The 6,409-nt window shown below is 41.3% G+C and overlaps 1 protein-coding gene across 5 annotated transcripts in view; it reads left to right on the top strand.

The window, feature by feature from the left end:
- ZC3H12B (zinc finger CCCH-type containing 12B) overlaps positions 1-6,409 on the top strand; it is a 248,247-nt gene that overhangs the window by 220,726 nt on the left and 21,112 nt on the right. The gene's annotated exons all lie outside the window — the stretch shown is intronic.

Below are 6,409 nucleotides of genomic sequence, written 5' to 3'. Positions count from 1 at the left end.
TATTATACAACATCAGTTTCAGGTGTACAGTGCCGTGATCAAGCCTCTACCCCAATCTTTGTTGCTGTCTCCCTAACAAGACGTGACCACCTGACACCCTACAAAATATTTACAACATTATTAATTATATTCCTCGAACTGTCTTTCCTATCCCTGTGCAATATTGTACTTACCTATTTATGCAGTCTAATCCCTTCCCTTCCTCCCTCATCCCCACCCCTTCCTAACTAGCAACCATCAGTTGTTGCTCTATATCTCTGAGACCATTTCTGTTTACTTTGCTCATTCATTCAGGTTTTTAGATTCCACATATAAGTGAAATCATATGGCATTTGTCTTTCTCCGACTGACTTTTTCAATTAACATAATGGTCTCTAGGTACATCCATATCATTGCAAATGGTACGATTTCATTCTGCTTTATAGCAGAGTAATACTCCATTGTATAAATGTACCACAGTTTCTTAATCCAGTTGTCTACCGATGGGCATTTCGGTTGTTTCCAAGTCTTGGCTATTGTAAATGGCACTGCAATAAACATAGGGGTACATATATTTTTTCGAATTAGTGTCTTGGGTTTCTCTGGTAGATACCCAAGAGTGAAATTCCTGGGTCATACAGTAGTTCTATTTTCAGTTTTTTGAGATACCTCCATACTGATTTCCGTAATGGCTGCACCAATGTGCAGTCCCACCAACAGTGCAGCAGGGTTCCATTTTCTCCACAGCCTCGCCAGCACTTGTTGTTTGTTGATTTATTGATGATGGCCATTCTGACCAGAGTGAAGTGGTATCTCATTGTGGTTTTTATTTGCATTTCTCTAATGATTAATAAGGTTGAATATTTTTTCATATGCCTGTTGGCCATCTGAATGTCCTCTTTAGAGAAATGCCTCTTCATATCCTCTGCCCATTTTTTAATTGGGTTTTTTTGTTTTCTTGGTGTTGAGTTGAATGAGTGTTTTTAAAATTTTGGCTATCAACCCCTTATCACATATATCATTGGCAAATACCTTCTCCCATTCAGTAGGCTGCCTTTATGTTTTATGGATGATTTCCTTTGCTGTGAAAAAAAAATTTAAGTTTGATGTAATCCCATATGTTCATTTGTTCTTTTATTTTCCTTGCCTGAGGGGATATCTCAGTAAAAATATTACTGAGGGTAATGTCTGCAAATTTACTCCCTATGTTTTCTTCTAGGAGTTTTATGGTTTCAGGTCTTACATTTAAGTCTTTAATCCATTTGAAATTTGTTCTCTATAGTGTAAGTAGGTGGTCCATTTTCATTTTTTGCATGTGTCAGTCCAATTTTCCCAGCACCATTTATTAAATAAACTATGTTTACTCCAATGTAAATTCTTGCTTCCATTGTCTTAGATTAAAATGACCATACATGGATGGGTTTATTTCTGGGCTCTCTATTCTGTTCCATTGGTCTATGTGTCTGTTTTTATGCCAATACCATACTGTTTTGCTTACTGTAGCCTTGTAGTATGATTTGATGTCGGGTAGCGTGATCTCTCCCACTTTGTTCTTATTTCTCAAGATTGCTGTGGCTATTCAGGGTCTTTTATGGCTCCATATAAATTTTAGGATTATATGTTCTTTTTCTGAGAAAAATATTCTTGGTAGTTTGATAGGAATTGCATTGAATCTATATATTGCCTTAGGCAGTATTGACATTTTAACTCTATTAATTCTTCCTATCCATGAACATGGTATGTATTTCCATTTATTTGTATCTTCTTTGATTTCTCTCTTCAGTGTCTTATAATTTTCTGAGTACAGGTCTTTTACTTCTTTGGTTAAATTTATTCCTAGGTATTTTATTGTTTTTGAAGCAATTGTAAATGGGATTGATTTCCTGATTTCTTCTTCTGATAGTTTATTATTGGTGTATACAAATGCAACTGATTTCTGAATATTAATTTTGTATCCTGCTACCTTACTAAATTCATTTATCAGTTCTAACAGTTTTTGGTGGAGTCTTTGGGATTCTCTCTATATAGCATCATGTCATCTGCATATAATGACACTTTTACTTCCTCCTTTCCAATTTGAATGCCTTTTATTTCAATTTCTTGTCTGATTGCTGTAGCCAGAACTTCCAGAACTATGTTGAATAGAAGTGGTGAAAGTGGGCAGCCTTGTCTTGTTCCTGATTTTAAGGGGAAAGCTTTTAGCCTTTCCTCATTGAGTACAATGTTTGCTGTGGGCTTATCATATATGGCCTTTATTATGTTGAGATATGATCCCACTATTCCCACTTTGCTAAAAGTTTTTATCATAAATGGTTGCTGGATTTTGTCAAATGCTTTTTCTGCATCTATTGATATGATCATATGATTTTTATTTTTCATTTTGTTAATGTGATGTATTACGTTAATTGATTTGCAAATATTGAATCAACTTTGCATACCAGAAATGAATCGCACTTGATTGTAGTGTATGATCTTTTTAATGTGATGCTGAATTTGGTTTTCTAGTATTTTGTTGAGGAGTTTTGCATCTATGTTCATTAGGGATATCAGCCTGTAGTTTTCTCTTTTTGTAATATCTTTCTCTGATTTTGGGATCAGAGTAATAGTGGCCTCATAAAATGTGCTTGGGAGCCTTCCCTCCTTCTGTATTTTTTGGAATAGTTTGAGGAGAATAGGTATTAATTCTTTTTTGTAAAATTCACTAACCTCCCTCTAGACTTGAAGTAAGCTTCCCACAATTAGTGGCTGTGTGCTCTGGAGCGGTGCTCTCCACCAAAAATCCTCACAGGTTGTTGCGGGCTCTCTGCTGCTGCAAAAAAAACCCTGTGTGGCCTGTGGAGGTGGGGGCCAGGCACCAGGGGCTCAGGGTGCCCTTGTCAACACAGCTCTAGGTGGGCGGGGCCCCAAGGCACCACAGGGTGTGGTCAGTGGCCCCCACCAAGTCAGAGCAGCATGCACTCCTGCATCGGCAACCAGCCCGCACAAACTTGCCAGGAAAGCCCCGGCCGAATCATGGAGGTGCACAGCTCATGGCCCTACACTCTCAGGATGACTTCCAGTCTCAGCCTGCCCCAGTCAGCCACTAGCAGATCAGGCTGAGCAGCCCGACAGCCAGTCACCACCCTGGCAACTCTGCACACGCAGTGCGGAGAGCGGGAACCTAAGGCGAGTCGCGCATTCCCGGGTCTCAATAAGCAGCCTGTTGTAGTTGTAGTGCGCCTGCCAGGCGTTTTCCTGGCTACACAGCATAAGCAGTGCGGAGGGTGGGTATCCAAAGATACATGTTCGTGCGCACGTGCACACACACACACACGCGCACACACACACACACTCCTGCGCCAATTCCAGCAGACTAATGCAGTACTGGACCTGACCCTCTGTGGGAGAGCCCAACTCTGAAAAAATGGCGCCCTCCTGTGCACTACTCGTGTGCAAGCTCCACACCAGGGGAACCATGGTCCCAAAACCTCCAGCTCCTGCACCAAAGGCACTCAGTTCAGTTGTTCCCTGCAGGCTCCTGGGCCCCGCTCACACAGCTACTCCCTCCACCAGGAACTGGGTGAGTGCTCACCAGCGAGTGAGTCAGTTTGCCGGCTCCACTGTTTCTCCAGCCGCCCCCAGCCTCACCAAGTTGAGCAAAGAGAGTCCTCACTATTTTCTACTTCTAGCTATCATAGAACTCCTCTTCCCGGCAAAGTAATTCTGGGGTGGTGAGCGTGGTGTGGGGCCGGAGGGTCTCGCCCCCAACCGGAGAAGCCTCCCCACCTCTGAGGTGTCCCTCACGGGGTTCGCCCTCTCTCATCTTCGCCCCTCCTATCGGACTTGACGTGGCCTCCTCTTTAAGTCCTTTGTTTAGAAGTTCTGTTCATCTAGTGTTCAGGGAACTTCCGAGGATGAATATCTTATAAAGTATTTGTAATTTTGATTTGATCCTGGGAGGCAGTCGACACAGTGTCTGTCTATTCTGCCATCTTACTGGAAGACCTATGATATCCTTCTTGAATCCTTTCCTAATCCCTTTAACCACCACCCCCATCTACAACCCAACAGACAGAATTGAACATTCCCTCTTCGGTATGTCAATGGAAATTTTCAAGTAGCTTGAAGGACCAACCAACCATACATCAGGTTTACCTGAGACATCCCCGGTTTATGCCTATTGTTCTGACATAATAATAATGCTCCTTTCATTCTTAAAAGTGTCCCAGCTTAGACTATAATTAAATGGTCACCCTGTATAGAATTGTGTTTCAACACTTTCTAGGGCCACTTCTGGCCAGTTTTTACTAGTTTGAGAGTTCTCTGAGGACAGGATCAGTTCTGGTTTCTCTTCCTAGACCCTGGGCTTATCACAGTGTCTGGCATTGAGTGACTGTTCTTTTGAATAAAAAGGCATTCTTGCAATCTTTGCCTGAAGAAGTTTGCATTGTAAAACAAAACAAACACAAAAATTACATGATACCTACACACCTACGTATTTTCTAGGACAGACAACCAACATTTTAAAAAAATTTCATTGCTTAAGGCTTTGAACGGCAAATAGAAATTTATGTCTGCTAAGTCACTTATTTCTCTTCTACTTTAGGTTATTTTTTAGGTTATTTGAGGAGGTAAATTTCACAATAATCACTAATTTAGTTATTATTTAGTAATTTTAATGAGAATTTCCTATGTTGTAGGATTTTCCCTGAGTTTAAATTTGCTATTGTATATCTACATGAACATGATAAAAATGCTCACACCAATGTCAATTTGGACAGAGCAAAAATCAGGCAGTAGAGAAGGAGAAATACATTTTATGGTCCAGTAGCTAAGAGCAGTCAAACATGTCTTTTACAGGTACCTCTCATTTGCCAAGAAAATATATATTTAGTCTTATAAACAGTTGTTTTTAAGTGACTTTGGAGCTTTGAATAAATACAGGGTGGGAAATCTCAATGTTCTAGATTTTTTTTTTAAGATTTTTTTATTGGGGAATTGGGGGAAGGGAACAGTGTTGGGGAATTGGGAAGGGGAACAGCCAAGTTGTCCTTTTGTTCTTCAGTCTAGTTGTGGAGGATGCCACTTCACTGGCCCATGTTGGTGTTATGATCCTTGTGCGCTTCCCGGCTGAGGCAAATTGGTCCCCAGCCATTAGATGGCCACTCACGGTGGCTCACGACAGCTTTTGCCAGCTGCCGGCCGCTCACGCTGGCTGCAGACCACATATGGTAGCTCACAACAGCCCACTGCAGCCCATGTCGCCGGCCACTCACGGCAGCCCAGCTCCTGAGCTGTTGTTCACCATCTTAGCTGTAGAGGGTACAGCTTACTGGTGCATGTGGGAATCGAACCGGCAGCCCTGCTGTTCAGAGCTCGTGCTCTTACCAACTGAGCCACTCGGCCAGCCCCCTACAGTTATTTTGAAGAGAATGAAATGTAAAACAGATAGTAAATGTGGAATTTATAAAGGAAATAGTGTTTAAATTTTGAATAGCAAAGATTAATGGAGAGGTAAAAATGAAATGGGTGTCTATGTGTTGGCTAAATCATTAAGGGAAAATGTTGAAGTCACAAGTGGTAGTATGATCATTAGAGGTAGTATGATCATTATGCTCCCTGAATGTCAGTTCTGAGATATCGATTCTGTGTGCATATAATATTTCCAAATGTGACTTTCCTAGGTAAGGATGTAGTTATCCATAGTATTCTTATTTTTATTTTTATTTACTTATTTATTTTTTTAGCTGAGCCATCCTGCCGCCTGTTGGCAGCTCAGCGGCTGCTCAGCTTGGGCCGGGACTCGAACCGCTGTTGCTCAGAGCTCAAACTCTTGAGCGAGCTCTTAACCAACTGAGCCACTCAGCTGGCCCTACCCATATTATTCTTAGATAGAACTATTGGTAGCTTTTCTTCTTGTTTGTATAAATAGAATTGAAGTGTAACTGGAAAGCCCTATTACACTGGTTACATAGATAGTTTGGTTTTAGATTAGTGAGTTCAGCTGCTATCCAAAAAACTTGTCAGTGCTCGCAGGTCTACAGCCTTGCCTCACGGTCAGTCTCCTTCTCCTTCTCCTTCTCCTCCTTCCTCTCCTTACTCTCCTTACTCTTCTCCTTCTCTTCCTTCTTAAACAAAACAAAATAAAACAAAACAAAACAAAAAACCCAAACCCCTGGTGGTGTCTGTTGCACGCATTACATATATTGAGAAGCTACTATGTTCTATTCACTTTTCTAAGCACTTTTGTTACTCATTATATGTAATCCTTACCCGGTGAGGTAACTATCAATATTCTCATTTTAATAGCATTATTATTATTATTATTTTTTTTTTTTAGCTGAGCCATCCTGCCACCTGTTGCCAGCTCAGCGGCTGCTCAGCTCGGGCTGGACTCGAACCGCTGTTGCTTAGAGCTCAAACTCTTGAGCGAGCTCTTAACCAACTGCGA

Source organism: Hipposideros armiger, unplaced genomic scaffold (assembly GCF_001890085.2).
Source record: "Hipposideros armiger isolate ML-2016 unplaced genomic scaffold, ASM189008v1 scaffold_254, whole genome shotgun sequence".
NCBI lineage: Eukaryota > Metazoa > Chordata > Mammalia > Chiroptera > Hipposideridae > Hipposideros > Hipposideros armiger.
This window is presented reverse-complemented; position numbering and strand designations above follow the sequence as displayed.